A 19,511-nucleotide genomic window follows, 5' to 3' on the forward strand; every position below is an offset into this window, starting at 1 on the left:
CTTCCACCTTAGGCTGTAGATCTTTTGGCACAGAAGCCAGGTGGAGCCAAGAGTCACGAAGCATGACGATCGATGTCGCCGTAGTGCGGGAAGCTGAGTCGGCAATATCCAGAGATATCTGGAGTGCATTACAGGCCACTGTGTAACCCTCCTCCACAATGGATTCCAGTACGTCCCTTTTGGAATGTGGAAGATGTTGTATCAACGGCACCAACTTCGAGTAGTTATCGAAGTCATAGTTGGCAAGATGGGCGGAGTAGTTTGCCATCCTTAATGTGGCTGTTGCCGACGAATATACCTTTCTGCCGAGCAAGTCCAGACGCTTGGCTTCTTCGTCCGCGGTGGAATTTCTCGCTTGTTCAGACCTTGCCTTTTGTTGTGCTGCGTCGACAACGATGGAATTTGGCACAGGGTGAGTAAAAAGAAATTCTGCGTCTTTGGCATCAATAAAGTATTTCCTGTCCGTGCGTTTATTGGTAGGGGGCATAGATGCCGGGGTTTGCCAGATGTCATTAGCTACTTCCAGGATAGCGGCATCGAAAGGGAGAGCTAGTTTTGATTTGTTGGATTGCTGTAAGTTTCTAAGGAGGGCATGGTGCTTTGGTGGTGCCCCCGAGGTACGTAAGTTTTGTGAATGTGCTACCCGTTTGAAAAGTTCATGAAATTGCTTGTAGTCATCCGCAAGAGGAGGTTCGTCGTTAAACACCGCGTCGTCCGGGGAAGAGGAAGCGGCATCTGTCGGAGAGGCCACGGGCTGGTGCTCTGCCACCGGCGACTGAGTGATATCGTCATGCGGGGCAGAGGTTGTTGACGCATCCCCGGTAGGCGTTGGTGGGCGTTGAGCCGGCGGAATAGAGTCCTGGGTAGTCGGCCGTGGTGAATATAATTGTTGCCGGTCTGGGGACAAGGGTGAGCGCCTTGTGACTGAACGCGAACGATCAGAATGAGGCGAGGTGTGCATACGATGGCGAGAACAACGGTGTGAATATTGCGGAGAGTAAGAAGCGACGCTCCTGTGGCGATAGTAACGGGAGCGAGGAGGAGATCGCGGGGATCGTGAGCGGTATGAGTAATGATATGGAGATCTCGAGTAGTATGTGCGGTGATAGCGAGGCGGTGTAATGGATCGCCTTGGGGATCTGTAATAGCGATGCGTAGGGGAATAATCGTAATGGTGATCCCGCCATCTTTGAGGGGGTGAGAGCGATGGTCCAGGGGAGAAAGTCGCCCTATCGGAACCTGGAGAAGGTGTGCAAGAATGGTGGGTCTTCCTTTGCGCCTTAGTCGGCACCGCCGTGGATGGTAGAGCCTGGGGGACTGGGCTACCCGGAATGGAGGCAACTGAGGCAACGTCAGAGACTTCTCCCGGAAGGTGTGGTGACGGAGGTGCAGAAGATGGGGATGGTGGAGCTGTATCAATCCCAGAGACGTGGGGTTGTAGGGCCGTAGGGGCCGGTGCCGAAACAACAGACGGAGCCGGCTCAGCCGCGCACAATGGTTGGTCGGTGCGGGCTGGTGCAGACGTGCCCTGTGTGTGTGGGGTAGCTGAATCACTAGGTCTTGAATGGGATGACCTAGGTACTGAGTGTTTTCTCAGTGCCGTATCCGGTGCCTTAGGAGTCTTCGGTGCCTGCTTAGGCTTCGGTGCCGGGTCGACTCCCAGTGCTGGCTTAGCGTTCATGAGGCAACGGTGCCGAGTGCCTCGGTGCCGAGGACCGCACCGTATCTGGCTGCGGTGCCGCTCGGAGACTTGGTGCCACCGATGATGGTGCCGATTCCGGGCGGCCTGGTGGGACCGATAGCACTGAGAGTGCGGGGCTCGGCGCTAATGTGCTGCGGGCTTTCGATAACTTGTCCGCTCCCTGTGTGGGAGGGTGGCCCGACGAGCCTCGTGCGTCTGCTGCACTTAGACTCTTGGACGGAGCGGAGCCTCTTCCGTCCTTGGACTTATGCGCGCCCGGAGCCTCTCGTTCTGTTGCAGACAGGGTCCTGGAGAGCCTTATTGAAAAGCAGCATTTTCAGGCGCATTTCCCTGTCGCGCCTTGTGCAGTCAGCTTGGCACAGTGACATTTCTGGGGGATGTGGCCTTCTCCTAGGCAGCGAATGCAACGGGAGTGGCCATCAGAGACAGGCATGGCCTCACCGCACGAAGCATATTTCTTAAATCCCGGAGAGCCGGGCATGTCTACTGAGGAGGTCTCCGGGGAAAGACCAACTTGAGGGGCTCGCCGGAGTGTCCCTCAGGGGTTATAACGGGAAAAGAAAAAAAATTTTTTTAAACTATTAACTACTAACTAACTAATCTAAGACAATAACTGACTAACACTATGTAGGAAGGGGCTAACTGGGAAAGAATACAGAAATAACAATGCGATTTCTCCTCAGGAGAGGAGCGTGTTCCAAATCCGTCTGCGGCCGTGGACAGTTAAGAGGAACTGGCGAGTCGGACCGCGCGACGCAGAAAAGGCGCGAACACCGCGGGACGCTCTGCACATGCGCGGTCCTCCGGAGGGGGCTACTGCTAGCAAGAACTTTCCGGTTTGCGGCGCCGGGACGAGCCACTTCAAAGCTGTGAGGTGAAGACACTCAAAACAGGGATACTGGAGCCATCTGTGAAGTTGAGTAATGAGATCTCAAACTAATAGCAGAATAATTGGAATCTCCACAGAGTTCCAGCACCATGGGAACTTTGGAGTTGTGTGCATTGTAGCTGGGGATAGGACAGTAAGGCTGGTACCAACAGCTGGTACCAACAGCTCCAAATCTTGGGAAGGAGCTTGTGGATGAGTGGGACTGCTCAGTGAGGAGGGAGAAGCAGTAACAGGAAACTTGGAAATGGCAGAGATGCTCAATGACTTCTTTGTTTCGGTCTTCACCGAGAAGTCTGGAGGTGTTCCTAACGTTGTGAATACAAGCAGAGAGAGGGTAAGTTTAGAAGATAGGATACACAAAGAACAAGTTAAAAATCACTTAGGAAAGTTAGATGTCAGCAAGTCACCAGGTCCTGATGAAATGCATCCCAGGATACTCAAGGAGCTGATAGAGGAGGTATCTGAGCCTTTAGCTATGATCTTTGAAAAATCATGGCAGACAGGGGAGATTCCAGAAGACTGGAAAAGGGCAAATATTGTGCCCATCTATAAAAAGGAGAATAAGAACAACCCAGGAAACTACAGACCGGTCAGTTTAACGTCTGTCCCAGGGAAAATAATGGAGCAGGTAATTAAGGAAATCATATGCAAACACTTGGAAGGTAATAAAGTGATAGGGAATAGCCAGCATGGGTTTATGAAGAACAAGTCATGCCAAACTAATCTCATAGCTTTCTTTGATAGGATAACGAGCCTTGTGGATAAGGGAGAAGCGGTGGATGTCATATACCTAGACTTTAGTAAGGCATTTGATACGGTCTCGCATGATATTCTTGTTGATAAACTAGGCAAATATAACTTAGATAGGGCCACGATGAGGTGGGTGCATAATTGGCTGGATAACCGTAGTCAGAGAGTTGTTGTTAACGGTGCTAAATCCTGCTGGAAAGGGATAACAAGTGGAGTTCCTCAAGGGTCTGTTTTGGGACCCGTACTGTTCAATATCTTCATCAATGATGTAGATATTGGGATAGAGAGTACGCTTATTAAGTTTGCAGATGATACCAAACTGGGTGGGGTTGCAACTTCTTTGGAGGATAGGGACATAATTCTAAATGACCTTAACAAGTTAGAGAAATGGTCAGAGGTAAACAGGATGAGGTTTAATAAAGAGAAATGCAAAGTGCTCCACTTAGGAAGGAACAATCAGTTCCATACATACAAGATGGGAAGCGACTGTCTAGGAAGGAGCATGGCGGAAAGGGATCTAGGGGTCATAGTGGACCACAAGTTGAATATGAGTCAACAGTGTGATGCTGTTGCAAAAAAAGCAAATATGATTCTAGGTTGTATCAACAGGTGTGTTGTAAGCAAAACTCGTGAAGTCATTCTGCTGCTCTACTCTGCACTAGTTAGGCCTCAGCTGGAGTACTGTGTCCAGTTCTGGGCGCCACATTTCAAGAAAGATGTGGAGAAATTGGAAAGGGTACAGAGAAGAGCGACAAGAATGATTAAAGGTTTAGAGAACATGACCTATGAAGCCAGGCTTCATGAACTGGGCTTGTTTAGTTTGGAAAAAAGAAGATTAAAGAGGGACATGATAGCAGTTTTCAAATATCTAAAAGGGTGTCACAAGGAGGAAGGAGAAAATTTGTTCCTCTTGGTTTCTGAGGACAGGACAAGGAGTAATGGGCTTACAGTGCAGCAGGGGAGGTTTAGATTGGACATTAGGAAAAAATTCCTAACTGTCAGGGTGGTCAAATATTGGAATAAATTGCCAAGGGAGGTGGTGGAATCTCCCTCTGGAGATATTTAAGAACAGGTTAGATAGACATCTGTCAGGGATGGTGTAGACGGAGCTTGGTCCTGCCTTGAGGACGGGGGGCTGGACTCGATGACCTCTCGAGGTCCCTTCCAGTCCTATGATTCTATGAAATGCAGGCTGTGGCTCAGAAAGAAACAGAATTACAGGCACTTCTGCTTCCTCCTTGAGGTGAACCAGTGACTTAGAGAAATCCTCACCATTAGAAGATATTGTTTATTATGTCTGGGCCAATCTCAAAGAGTGGTCCAGAAAAGATCTGCTGAAATAGTCTGCTAACTGGTTTTGAGCTCCCAAGCAGGGGGGAGGTGAATGAGTAGTGGAGCACCCACAGAGACACACATCTCAAAGAACTGTTACTGCACAAGATGAGTAACGCTCTTTCTTCTTGGCGTGCTAACCTTGTGGATGCTCCACTCCAACTGAACGTGGAGTAGTACCCACTATGAATGGGGGAAAGATTGGAGTTATGTGCAACTTAGTATGGGAAAGGACAAAAAGGTATACTATGCACCTATCCTGACATCCTGTGAGATGGCATGGTGTTTGGCAAAAGTGTGATCTGACACTCACATGGCAGCTTTGCAAATGTCCAGAATGGATATGTTGTATAGCCATATCTGTTGACACAGCTCAAGTAGAGTGGGACCTAACCCCAGAATGGGATTCTCATGTTCTGAGTCTGGTAGCATGATTGAACTCTACCCAATATCCATTTGGAAATCGCTGCTTGGATAGACCAGCACAGTTCAATCATTCAATTGAGGAAACTAAGGGTACGTCTACACTGCATCCCTAGTTCGGACTAGGGATGCAAAAGGAGACAACTGAAGTAGTTAATGAAGCGGGGATTTAAATATTCCGCGCTTCATTAACATGATCTCGCCGGCACGCTAGTTCGAATCACAGCTGATTCGAACCAGGAAGTGCGCGCGGAACATGTTAGTTCGGACTAAAGCCCTTAGTCCAAACTAACGCGTCCCAGCACACACTTTCTGGTTCGAATCAGCTGTGATTCGAACTAGCGTCCCAGCGAGATCATGTTAATGAAGCGCGGAATATTTAAATCCCCGCTTCATTAACTACTTCAGTCGTCTCCTTTTGCATACCTAGTCCGAACTATCGATGCAGTGTAGACGTACCCTAAGAGTCTAGCAAGGGTGTGTATTGCGGCCTTCTGTGAGGGTTGGGGTAGAATGTGGGGAGGCACATCAGCTGGTTGATGTGAAATTTGGACACGCTTTTGGGAGGAATTTAGGTGAAGTTGCACTGTGACCTTGTCCTAAAGAAAATTGTATAAGGAGGACTGAAATAAATACACTAATGGCCACTCACCTTTCTAGCAGATATGATGGCAACAAGGAATGCTTCCTTCATTTACATGTGTAGTACAGAGCAGGTAGCTGCAGGTTTAAAGGGAGATCTCATGAGTCCCTGAAGAGGCTAGGTTTAGATCCCACGTGGGAGGAGTGAGAAACAATAACAGATAATGTGGAAATTGCAGAGATGCTTAATGACTTGCTTTGATTTTTTCCAAGAAGATTGGTAGTGATCGTGCACTAGACATAATGAATGCCAGTGAAAATGTAGTAGGTACAGAAGTTTACAAAGGGAAAGAACAAGTAAAAAATTATTTAGACAAGTTAGATGTCTTCAAGTCACTGGGCCCTGATGAAATACATCTTAGAATACTCAAGGAGCTGAGTAAAAAGGTATCTGATCAATTAGCGATTATCTTTGAAAAGACATGGAACATGGGAAAGATTCCAGAAGACTGGAAAAGGGCACTTTTTGTGCCCATCTATAAAAACAAAAATAAGGGCAACCCTGGGAATTACAGACCAGTCAGCTTAACTTCTGAACCAGGAAAGATAAAAGACTACTTAATTAAGGAATCAGTTTGCAAATATCTGGAAGGTGATAAGTAACAGTCAACATAGATTTGTCAAAAACAATCATGTCAAACCAATCTGAAAGCTTTTTCTGACAAGGTAACAAGCATTATGGATGGGGGGCAAGCAGTGGGTGTGGTATATTTAGACTTTAGTAAAGATTTTAATACAGTAAGTGGTTCACAGTCATGCTGGCAGAGTTTTCAAGGGATCAGTTCTGGGACAAGTTCTGTTCAATAATTTAAATAATGACATACAGAATACTCTTTAAATTTTGCAAATGATACAAAGCTGGGAGGGGTTGCAAGTGCTTTGGAGAACAGGATGAAAATTCAAAATGACCTGGACAAACTGGAGAAATGGTACATGAAATTCAATGAGGACAAATGTAAATTACTTTCATCTCTGTTTCTTCCAAAATGGAGTAACTTCAATTTCTTACAGGTACTGTCAGATTGTGTCCCCTCCAGAAGAATGGGATACAGGGCAGGGAGGCTGAGAATGGGAAATTGCAATGAAGTGGGGATTTTATTCACATTGTTATGTTACATGTGAGAGCTCTACTATCCTATAGCAATCCTGTATGTGTGCCTCACTTTCCTTGAGCACTGTACTAATACCTAGATGGTGATGGAAATTTCAGTGTGATATCCTCCCACATATACAGAATGACCACTGCCCTTCATAATCTGAGCCTGGAAGGGGGTGGCACCTTTTCCCCAAAAAGCAAGACAAAGGTTCAATGAGGAAACTGGGTTGGGACCAGAAGCTGGGGGTGGATCAGTCTCAGCCGTCTTGCAAACAGGTGGGGGAGGAGGCCAGGGCTCTGGCTCTGGGCCTCCTCTTCCAAGGTTGGATTGTACTAATGCTTCTGGTCTCTGTGCTAATACATTTTTCTATGCTCTGTTCTCATCATAGAATCCTAGGGCTGGCAGAGACCTCAGAAAGTCGAGTCCAGCCACCTGCCCAAGGCAGGACCAATCCCAAATTAATCAACCCAGCCATGGCTTTGTCAAGCCGGGACTTAAAAACCTCTAGGGATGGAGATTCTACCACCTCCCGAGGTAACCCGTTCCAGTGCTTCCACCCTCCTAGTGAAATAGTTTTTCCTAATATCCAATCTAGACCTCCCCACTTTAACTTGAGACCATTGCTCTTTGTTCTGCCATCCGTCACCACTGAGAACAGCCTTTCCCCGTCCTCTTTAGAATATCCCTTCAGGAAGCTGAAGGCTGCTATCAAATTCCGCCTCTAAATAAGCCCAAATCCCTCAGCCTCTCCTCTTAGGTAAAGTGCTCCAGCCCCCCAATCATTTTGATTGCCCTCCGCTGGACCCTCTCCAATGCGTCCACATCCTTTCTATAGTGGGGGGTCCAGAAGTGGACACAATATTAGAGATGTGCCAAATAAAGGGGAATAATCATTTCTCTAGATCTGCCGGCAATGCTCCCCCAATGCACCCTAATATGCCATTAGCCTTCTGGGCTACAAGGGCACACTGTTGAGTCGTATCCAGATTCTTATCCACTGTAATCCCCAGGTCCTTTTCTGCTGAACTGCTACTTAGCCATTCGGTCCCCAGCCTGTAACAATGCTTTGCATTTTTCCATCTCAAGTGCAGGACTCCGCACTAGTCCTTGTTAAACCGCATCAGATTTCTTTTGGCCCAATCCTCTAATCTGTCTAGGTCACTCTGGTCCCTATCCCTGCCCTCCAATGCATTTACCTTAGTGTCATCCGCAAACTTGCTGAGGGCACAATGCATCCCCTCATCCAGGTCATTAATGAAGATGCTGAATAAAACTGGCTTTAGAACCGATCCTTGGGGCACTCCACTTGAAACCGACCGCCAACCAGACATCGAGCCATTGACCACTACCCATGGGGCCCGACAATCTAGCCAGCTTTCTATCCACCTTACAGTCCATATTTCCTTAACTTGCTGGCAAGAATATTGTGGAAGACCATATCAAAAGCTTTGCTGAAAGCTATGCTTTTGTCACCTGATAAACCTGTTCTGCCTGCCTGCTAGCTGTCAGTCACATCTGACTGCAGATAGGGGAACAGGACCCGATAACTCCTCTGCACTTTGATGACAGCACTGCAATACCATGTTCGTGTAAGAAATTGAAATGTGAGGTGGAGTGCCGGGGGCTTAGGGCAGGGGCTTGTGGTGTGTATAGATGTGATTGTGGATGTGGGGACTCAGAGCGGGGGCTGGAGGTGTGGGGAGTACAGGAGTCAGGGTTGGGAAGTATATGAAGCAGCTCAGGTCAAAGAGTTGAGGAAGAGCTTAGGACTTGAGTATATGTGTGTAGGGGATACAGGAGAGCAAGTGCGCTTTTAGGAAGGACATGAGGGCTGAGCCCCCCCACCTAGGTTCATACCAGAAGGCTGCTTACTGTTCCCCCTCATCACTGTCAGGGAGTGAGAGAAAAGCACACAGCATGAGTCACTCACTCCTCAGCCCCCTCCTATTTGGAGTCAAGGGGGAGAAGAATGCATGCAACACTGTTTTCCTCTTGCTCCCTGATAGGCAAGTAAGAATCTCAAGAGGGAACGGGGGGACGGGGGGCGAGAAGTTCAGCCCCCCACCCTCTCTAAATGGTGCCTGGTGGAAGGGCTCAGAGCTGAAGCAGTCCTGGACCAGTGCAGGGGGCACTCCCCATTAACCTACTTGGCTGCCTTCTGCTTAGCGTGGCAGCCTGCAGGAGAGCCTTGGGACTGGAAGCATGCCTTGATTTCTTCTGCAGCTGAGCACCCCAGCCCTGCAAGAAGGAGCTGGCTGAACAACATACAGGCTTACATTCACTTATAGAAAGAAACAATCCATTACACATGCAAAAATGGGAAATGACTGCCTAGGAAGGAATATTGTGGAAAGGGATCTAGACGTTATAGTGAAATTACAAGCTAAATGAGTCAACAGTGTAAGACTGCTGCAAAGAAAGAACCACAATCATTCTGGGGTGAATGAGCTGGAATGTTGTAAGCAAGACATGATACATTTATTATTCTGCTCTACTCTATGCACAACGCCTCTCCTCGGGATTTGGACTTATTTACTCAGCAGAAGAGAAGAGTGAGGGGGGATTTGATAGCAGCCTTCAACTTCCTCAAGGGAGGCTGTTCTCAGTAGTGATGGATGGCAGAACCATGAGCAATAGTCTCAAATTACAGTGGGGGAGGTCTAGGTTGAATATTAGAAGACACAGGACAACAGCCCAGCTCTACCCTGGGTACCTCATGAATCTTGGTATTGTTCCAAACCCTCTTTGAGGGGGAGGACAGGCCTCTTGGGAGTTCAACCGGATCATATCAGGAAAGGAATATCAACCTCTCCTTCAAAAGAAGTTGGAACCCCAAGGACCTGCCCAAAGTCTCCAGTGTAGTAACAATAGACTTTGTGTGAACAGTGTGCCAATGCCAAAACAGACACTGTGGTCTGTTCCAGAAGATATTGAGAGAGGAATCTTCACCTCATGCAAGCTATTTAGTTCCATGCAATGAGGAGCAATGATAGTTCGAATTAGGAGTTTTAGTTCGAACTACCTAGCCCGTGTCGCGTGCAGGTAGTTCGAACTACCAGGCATTTAAAAATGGCGGCGCCCAGGAACTTCATTTGTACGTTCGAATGACTACATTAGCCACCCTAGTCCGAACTAGGGTGGCTAGTGTAGACATACCCTTTAAGATAATTTGTCTTTTATGTTCTGCCTCCTCCTCTGCTGCTTGAACTCTGTAAAGCTCCAGCTTCATCTGAACCTCACTCACTCATTTTGCTGCTTTTCCTGCCTATTTCTCTTACCCAAAATAAGCAAACAGAAAACAACAAACCAGTAACCATTTTGTCTGTTGTTTAAATATCATGCTTAGAACACACTTAAAATTACTACCAGCATCCAGAGCACCCAGCTGTGCACATTTACCCTGCTCACTGCACCACTGGGACAGATGACTCCTTGGGGAAGTTTGCTGGGGTTATGATTATGCCACTAGCACTCGCCTCCTTGCTCTCTGGGGTCCCCACCACCCTATCCTGCTGGGGCAGATTCTCTGGTCTCCCCTAGACAATGCACTGAGTTGGGGTAACTGCCCCTCCTGAAGAGCAATGCAGCACTGAACCACTTCAACTCTGGGAGAATGCAGTTCTGAGGCACAGCACCCAGAAATCCCACCTCCAATCTTCTTTATCAATGAAAGAAAACATGCACACTGATTGCTCCTTTCAAGTAACAATTATTTACACCGGGCTTGTTAACAAAAGTGACTTTATTAAGTACCTACAACAGCATTTAAGTTGTTGCAAGTGAAAATGGACAGAGCAAAGTAAATTACAGAATTAAAATGAAAAGAAAACACATAGCTAGTTCTAATCCACTAGAAACTTATTACAAACAGTCTCTTACCCTAAAGGGCTTGCTCTTATTTCAGTAGTCTTCAAGTAAAAAGATGATCTTTTACTCTGACTTGCGTCTCCAGTGGTTCCCTTTGTATTTACACTATAAGGTTATTTCAAAATAAGTTATTTGAAAATAGTAAGTCCGGAAATAATGCGTCCATGCTAGAAATCCCTATCGAAATAGTGCAGAGCTATATAGAAATAGCATTTCCACATTCATTGGCACCTGAATTGCACTTAAGGCCCCCTAGAACCACTCCAGCCAGGATAGCAGTCACTTCCTGTAGCTGCTGCCTGAAGCTATCTGAGGATTCTGCTTAAAGGGGCTCCCCTTTATAGCTGTGTCTCAGTCTTCACTTTTGGCTAAGTCCTTGAAGAACAGCACGTGCTCTGGTTGCCCTTGCAACCTCCACAGCACTTCCAGCATGGAGCCAGACCTGCTCCAAAGTACTCACCGGCTCTTAGACCTGCTGCTGCAACTTATGGCACAGATTATGCAGGCTGCCCTCATGCTACTGCTTAAGGACAACAATCAGCCTGGAATGGGTTGCTCCTTCACGCATGCCCGGATGCTTCTCATGCACCACATTTGCTTTCATCCTACCATGCAACACCGTTTCTGGTGCCAGGAAACCAGTGCCGACTGGATCGTCATGCAGTGGCTCCAGAACTTCCGAATGTGGAAGGACACCTTCCTGGAATTGTGCAAGTGGCTTGCCTCTGCCCTCCAATGGACACCCAGGAGTGACCTGCCAGCCTTCCTCTCTCCCCCCCCCCCCCCCCCCTCCCCAAAGTGTGTTACCATCTCTATTTGGAAGCTCACTATGCTGGTCAGATAACACTCCACCGGGAACCAGTTTGACATGGGGAGATCAACCACAGGGGCTGCGCTCATGCAGGTATAACTCTCTTGCTATTGTCCCAGGAGGGTGGAAAGGCACTGCAATGGCTTCCCTAAGGAAGGGGGGAGGTGGAATCTTCCTCCCTGGAGGTTTTTCAGTCCTGCCTTGACAGAGTCCTACCGGAGATGGAACACTTGGGGTTGGTCCTGCAGTAGGAAGGCCTTGAGCTCGGAGAACTCCCGAGGGCTCTGGCAACCCTGTGATTCTATGACTATCATTCTACAGGTGGTGAGGGCCATGAATGCCATCCTGCTGCGCAGGGTCATCATCCAGGGTGACATGGACCGCATCGTCACTAGCTTTGCCACTATGGGCTTCGCCAACTGCAGGGGGTCATTGACAGCACCCACATCCCCATCCGGGCCCCCAACCACCGGGTCTCCGAATATGTCAATCGGAAGGGGTACTTTTCAATGGTCTTGCAGGCTGTTGTGGACCACTGGGGCCACTTTACCAACATTAACATTGAATGGTCGAGGAAGGTGCATGACACCCGCATCTTTAGGAACTCCAGCCTGTTCCAGAGGATACACACCAGCACTTTTTTCCCCAACCACACCCTCAGGATCAGGGAAATGGGCATGCCTATGTGCAGCGTGGGTGACGCAGCCTACCCCTTGCTCCCTTGGCTAATGAAGCCCTACCCAGGACACCTAGACCCCACCAAGTAACAATTCAATGCCAAGCTTAGCACTTGGCGCATCACAGTAGAGGGCGCCTTCAGCTGCCTCTAAGGGAGGTTCTGGCATCTCCTCACCCGCCTGGACCTTGGCGACCAGAACATCCCCCAGATGGTGGCAGCCTGCTGCATGCTCCACAACCACTTTGAAAATAAGAGGGAGACTTTTTTGCCAGGGTGGGGGGCAGAAGCTCAGCAGCTCGCAAGGGCTTTGGAGCAGCCACATACTGCTCCCATCCAGCAAGCCCATGAGTGGGTTGTGCGCATCCAGGAGGCCTTGAAGGAGACTTTCATACAAGGCCCACTGTGACACTCTTCTTTGGGCCTTTCCTCAAGGGGCCTCGGCACTTCCCCTTTGTGCCTTTCCTCCCACACCCCTCCCTTCCCACTCCACCCCAAAGACCAAATAAAAAAGACTTTTTGTTTCAAACAATGAACTCTTTTCCATTTATTTGGGGAACATATAACAGGGGAGGAACTGGTGAATGAACCTGGGAGGGGAAAGTGATGGGGCTAGGAATGGCACCTGCCTCACGTGATTCCACTGCCTCATGTGCAGGGCCTTGGCATCCCTGGGGGATGCTAGGAGGAGAAACCGGGGACGCAAGGGAAGGGATGGTTACTGGAGGAACTCCATGGCAGCGACCATGTGCTCGACAGCGCTGATGTACGCTGTGCACATCACTTCCTGATGCCAGGACAGTTGTTGCCAAATGTTGTGCCCCAGCTCCCGGTCAATACAGCACTCCTGGCAGACCTCCTCAAAGTTCCTGTTCATGGAACAGAGGCACTCCAGATGTTCCCACTCCAGGTCATCGCAGGGTCACCGGTGCTTGTGGCTCTCGTGGGGTACAGAGGATAAAGCGGAAGGTGGTGGACCATGCTCACAACTGGTCTAGCTATGAAGAAAAATGCAAAAGGCAGTCAGCCCAGGAAGCAGTATGCATGAAGCCTAGCCCTAATGTCTGAGTTGAAACCAAAGTTCTTGGTTCAAACAATGGCAATGTGTTTCAAGTAAAGCCACTTGTGGCCTAGACACTGTCCTGCAGGGGCAAGGACATTGCAGATGACCCTTGCTACCCCCACATCCAGGAGACAAGCAGGCATGAGACTGCAGGAGGGAGGAGAGGGAACAGGGCAGCTTGACTTCCCTCTGTGCCACGCACATCCTGGGTCTGGCAGTGGCGGCATCCTGCAGAGAGAAGCCTTCTATCCCTGCTTGCTGGAGAAGGGGATGGGTGTTGGGGTAGGTGTGTTTGAGTGGCAGACACTGGTTGCCAGGAAGGATGGTACTGGGGTCCCTCCACTTCCCCCCAGCAGGCTCCCCTGCAGGGGATCAGTGTCCTCCACATCACCATGCGTCACTGAGAGTGGATGCTGCCCCAAAAGTGCAGGCATGAGCTTGCATGGTGTGCAGCACTGCTGTGTGTTTCCCTGACCCCAGCCTCCTTAGTGGTGGCTCATGGTGGGAAACTGAGTCAGGAGTTATGCAGGCCTGTCCAGGAACCTTGTGAGGAGCAACAGGTTCCTATGTGGCAGCCTCATGGGGCTGTCTGTTCTGGGATGGCAATACACGTGCAGCCACATGCACAGGCTGTCGTGTGATTCCCAGGTCGAGAAGACAGAGCGAGGAGTGCACAGCGCCTCAAAGCCCATCCCTCACATGCAGATAGGAAAAGTAATGGAACTCACCTGATATGCCTTCCTTGGCCTCGTCAGAGCCCTGGGAGACATCCCAGGGGGAAGAGTGGGGAGGGGACATTTCCAGGCGGAGGATGAGCTCCTGGATGGCATGCATGGTGTCAACGTGGGCCTCCTGTTCCTCCTCCTCCACAGCCCCGTCCTCCTCAAGGCTGAGGATGGGCGTGGCCAAGGTGGAGTCCACAAAACGGGAGGAGGGGGGGGCTGGGCCCCCTTCCGGGATGCCATCAAACTTAGTGTAAAAACAGGTTTAGGGTGCCACCCCTGAGCAGAAACTTTGTTCCCTGGCCTTGGGGTAGGCCTGGCGGAGTTTTCACCTTCATCCACACCTGGCCCTGGGTGCAGCAGTGCCCCTTTTGGGCTAGGCTGGCAGCCATTTGGCCACAGACATTGGCATTCCTGTGCCTTGTGCAGAGATCCTGGAGATTCAACTTCTTACCTCAGACTGGGACCTTCCTCTTCTGCCCAACCAGGCGCTTCAGAAGTGGCTGCAGGCTTGCTTGCAGCTGTGGGGGGGCTCAGAGGGAGCACTGGGGTCTGTCATGGCAGCAGGCAAGAGCAGTGAAGGCTGCTGGTGTGTGGCATGGGACTGGCAGGGTGCCACAAGCCCTTGCCCTCCTGCCTGTACCTTTAAAGGCTCTTACCCAGGCCCTTTCCCAGACCAGCCAAAGACAAAAGGACAGATAGCTTCCCACTGATAATATAGATTCCACCCTGGACGGGAATCTTTTGTTCTCTATCCCTACCTTCCATGGAAAATTACCTGGTCAAACTGGTATCCCCTCTACCAGATGGTAAGGTCACAAGTCTTCCGAGTACTAATCACTGCTTAGACTTAAAGGATACACAATGTTGTTCTCAAGTCATTAAGTTCATCATCCAGTCATTAAGGTTTCCGGGCACCCCATTAAGGCTTCCGGGTGCCCCATTAATGGCTCACATTTGCATATTTAAAACTATTTAAAAAAACCTCATACATTCTATTTCTAACTTTACATACAAGAAGGATACAAGTACCCAAATAAGATATACAGATCCAGCAATTTGTAACATTAAAATTGATAGGTAACAGAATGTATTTTGTCCAAACCATCTGTGAGTTATGCATACTTATATTCATAAGCCATTTTCATAAAGTATGGGGGTGGAATCGTCAAAAGAACCATATGGAGAGTTCCAACTCAGGCCATGCACAGTAAAAAGGAACTGAGAGGGATCACGGCCATGCAGCGCCGACATAACCTTGGGAGGGGCCCTAAAAAGATGCAAGGCACATATGCTGCCTGGACAAGACCTTCTGTGAACATCTTTTCAAGCTCCAGCAAGTAGAAGTGATTATACATAAGCATAAGCTTTCGTGGGCAAAGACCCACTTCGTCAGATGCATGTAGTGGAAATTTCCAGAGGCAGGAATAAATATGCAGGCCAGGATCAGGCTGGAGATGACCAGGTGGATCCAATCAAGGAGGATGAGGCCCACTTCTAGCAGCTGATCTGGAGGTGTGAATTCCAAGAGAGCAGAAGCTGCTTTTGTAGTTAGCAAGCCATTCACAGTCTGATCCTGGCCTGCATATTTATTCCTGCCTCTGGAAATTTCCACTACATGCATCTGACGAAGTGGGTCTTTGCCCACGAAAGCTTATGCTCCTACACTTCAGTTAGTCTATAAGGTGCCACAGGACTCCTCGTCGCTTTTGCAGATTCAGACTAACACGGCTACCCCTCTGATACTTGACATACATAAGCACACAGTCTATTTGACAAAACAATACTAATGAAGGAGAATAATCAGTGTGTTGATGCTATTTTCCATTCATACCAGCCAGTACAGAATTACCTGATGGAGCTGGAAAAAAGTCAGCAGAGGCCTTTCTTCAATTAATCGTCCCCACCTAAAAAATAAATAAATAATTTAAAAAACTGAGAAAAATAAACAAAGTTCAGAATCTGGTATCTGAAAAGAAGAAACAACATATACTTGTGTGTTCACTTTATAATTTTTGGAGGCACCATAAAATAAAATAAACAAAGGAGGAAGAGGATGGAAGTCACCTAATACTACAGATTTCATTCAGGGAATTGTACTTAAAGTCACCCATCAATTAACAGAATAAAAATGAATCAATGAAAATCTGTAGAATATACTCAGTCCAAAGGTTTATGTTCTGGAGGATAGTATATAGATCACTCTGCACTTGAGACACAAGAGATCAATTTTTGGCCCTGCTGGTTAAATCCAGTAACATTGCAAAGATAAGGCAACATCAGGCTATCATCCAAACAACAGGAGGAAAGTGGAAACAAACAAAAGAAGGTAAATCAATTGCTGTTTCTGTAATGCTGAATAAGAAACCAATGCTTGCAATCTAAAACATCTATACTAGCAGTAAACCTAACCCCATTAAATAAAAGAAATCTTTAAAAAAAAAATCAGTATTTGCCTCTAATTTTCTGATATTCTCTTTCCGGCATGTTTTAGATTTCACGGTCTCTTACATAAAACTACTTCTATAAATGCCGTGGTAAATCTATGTTGGCAACAGCCTCTGACCAGTCAGAATTAACAGTCTCAAGAAGGAAACAATATACTAACACAGAGTCAGATTTAGTGTTCTTTGTGTCTCAGATACTACAGGTTGGACCTCTATAGTCAAGACTTTCATTGTCCAGCAACATCTGTGGTCTAGGATCTCTGTAGGTTTATGGATAGCTGGGTTAAAATTATCTTTTATCCTTGAAGCATATTAGTTTCCCTCCCCTCCCGCCCCGGGAATTCCTATCTTAAGGATATTTACCCACTTGTTGGTGACTACTTTTGTTAATCTCCCCTTAGCACATACTGCTGGATAAAAATTGTTTTCTCCCCTAATTATTACACTTTTTCTTTGATCTAGTTCAGGGGTCTCCAAACTTTTCAGCCCGAGGGCCGCATTAACTATCAAACAGCAGTTCGGGGGCCGACTACACACTTGAGGTCCAAATAAAAAACAATCAAAACATGGATGTTGTTTTTAATTATTTATTTAATATTATTTTATTCAGTTATTATTTAATAACACATTCATACACTACACATGAACACCTGTATTAGTGTGAATGGTGAAATTGTTTCCTGGATGCCAAAATAGCAGACATTTCTGGCTTTAGATTTGTTGTCCCTAACATCAACAGTGACCTGAGATTATCATCGGACAAGTTTGTTCTCAAATTGTTCTTCACGTATTTCATTCTTGAAAATGTTTGTTCACACAGGTATGTTGTTCCAAAGATTGAAAGGTACCTTGATGCAAAAGTTTTGACATTAGGAAAGTCTTCCTTGGGCAAAAACTGGTAAAAACCCACCAGTCCTATTTTGAACTTATCCCTAAGGAGGTCATTTGCTTGCAACTCAATGACTTCCAGCTGCAGTTCATCTGGGCAACTGGCCACATCTGCTTCAAATGCGTTTTGAAACAATCTCACTTCTTCTGCCTTTGAATCCAAAAAGGTCTCCACGGGCCGGATGAGAGGGCCTCGCGGGCCGCATCCGGCCCCCGGGCCGTAGTTTGGAGACCCCTGATCTAGTTTGTCTTGCAAAGTGGCTTTTTAGGTCTAATAGATTATATAGCTTGTGCATACCTTTTCATGCATTAAGGAACATGAATTAGATGACTATCGGGTTGCACACAGCTCATGCAGAGTCCTCATTTGGGGATCTCTACAGTAATAAGTAATAGTAGCATCTATAATATGAAGGGGCAGTGACAGTTGACAAAATCTGCATTACTTTACCTGGGGAAATCTTGTATGCTTCAAATGAGGGGGAAATAAAATGTCTCTGACAGTTAAACCCTTCTACCCTGTCCCCCACCCTTTTCCATGTTGTGAAGCCAAATACATATTAGGGCAGAGAATAATACTGTGGACATGGTTTCCTCCTTTCCATGCCCTACCCCCTGCAGGCTTTGACAGTCTTCAACCACCATTGCAAATACAAGAGTATAGCCCTTCAACTGATACATATTATGCCCCGGACATAAAATTCATAATTTAACATGGGAAACTAATTGCAATGGAGAACACTCAAAAGTATTGTGGTGACAAAATATTTGCATTTAAGATGTTGAAAACTTAACAATGAAAACTTTTGCAAATATAGCTGTTAGCCATTTTTAATGGCTTCAATTTTCCAAATACAGTAAACTTCCGATAATCCGGCACCTTTAGGACCCAGGGGGTGCCGGATTATCAGATATGCCAGACTATCAGAAGGGGGGGCTATGAGGGGTCTGGGGTGGGGTGGGGGGATGCTACCCCAGACCCCCTCATAGCCCTCCCTTCTGATAGTCCGGCTCTGCCCCAGGAGTCCCCGATTCAGCCGCTGCTGGTCAGATTCAGCAGCGGCTGAATCGGGGACGCCTGCAGCAGAGCAGCTGGGGTGCTGCTGGGTTGGTCCGGTAGCCCCGACCCTTGGCGCCGCAAGACCAACCCGTCAGCACCCCAGCTGCTCTTGGGGACGCCTGGGGCAGAGCAACTGCGGTGCTGACGGGTTGGTCCCACAGCGCCGCTCCTCGGCGCTACTGGACCAACCCAGCAGCACCCCAGGTGACCCAAGTCAGCCACTGCTGATACTGATCAGCGGCTGCCTCCAGAAAGCCAGAGGCAGAGCTGCTCTGCCCCGGGCTTTCTGGAGTCAGCCCTGGTCAGTTTCAGCAGCGGCTGAATCGGGACGCCTGGGACAGAGCAGCTGGGGCGCTGCTGGGTTGGTCTGGTAGCGCCAAACCTCGGCGCTGCGGGGACCAACCCAGCAGCACCCCAGCTGCTCTGTCCCAGGTGTATCCAAGTCAGCTGCTGCTGAAACTGACCAGCGGCTGATTCCAGGAAGCTGGGGCAGAGCAGCTCTGCCTCTGGCTTTCTGGAGTCAGCCGCTGATCAGTATCAGCAGTGGCTGAATCCGGGACAGCTGGGGTGCTGCTGGGTTGGTCCCGCAGCCCCGAGGGGCAGCGCTACTGGACCTACCCGGCAGCACTCCAGCTGTTCTGCCCCCTGCTTCCTGGATTCAGCGCTGGTCAGTTTTAGCAGCGGCTGAACCGGAGAAGCTGGGGGCAGAGCAGCTCCAATGGTCCGGCTGCCCGGAGCACTTCCGGGTTCCTGATGGTGCCGGACCATCAGGAGTGCCGGACCGTCAGATGCCGGACCATCGGAGTTTTACTGTATTTTCTTTACAGTCTAACACTAGACATTTGAATATAGGAGTGGAACGGTTTTCCATAACATGGAAAGGGAGGGGCACAGACAGGAGACACCTGATACTGAGAGTAGCCACTTGGGGCAGCAAGCACAGAGGAGAGCCATACTGCAGAGGGGCAACTGGAGGCAGCCACACCAAGAGAGTAGACAGCAGGGATGGGGCTCTGCCATCTTGGCTGACATCAGACAGAGCCTCCTTACGCCCAATCCCCCACACCATCAGACCCTTGCCCTGAAGTATCCGGGCAACGCTGGGTACGTCTTCTAATTTTATTAATAAGAAGAAAGGAAGG

The 19,511-nt window shown here is 48.3% G+C and overlaps 1 protein-coding gene across 12 annotated transcripts in view; it reads right to left on the reverse strand.

Moving 5' to 3' along the window:
- Positions 1 to 19,511, reverse strand: part of TANC2 (tetratricopeptide repeat, ankyrin repeat and coiled-coil containing 2) — a 702,540-nt gene that overhangs the window by 651,849 nt on the left and 31,180 nt on the right. For all 12 annotated transcript variants that reach the window (XM_089774011.1, XM_089774007.1, XM_089774012.1 and 9 more), the window contains exon 2: positions 15,827 to 15,881. The gene's annotated coding sequence lies outside the window, so the exon portion shown is untranslated. The remainder of the gene's footprint in view (positions 1 to 15,826; positions 15,882 to 19,511) is intronic.

The sequence above is a fragment of the Pelodiscus sinensis genome, chromosome 29 (genome assembly GCF_052426305.1).
Source record: "Pelodiscus sinensis isolate ZL-2025 chromosome 29, ASM5242630v1, whole genome shotgun sequence".
NCBI classification, from domain to species: Eukaryota; Metazoa; Chordata; order Testudines; family Trionychidae; genus Pelodiscus; species Pelodiscus sinensis.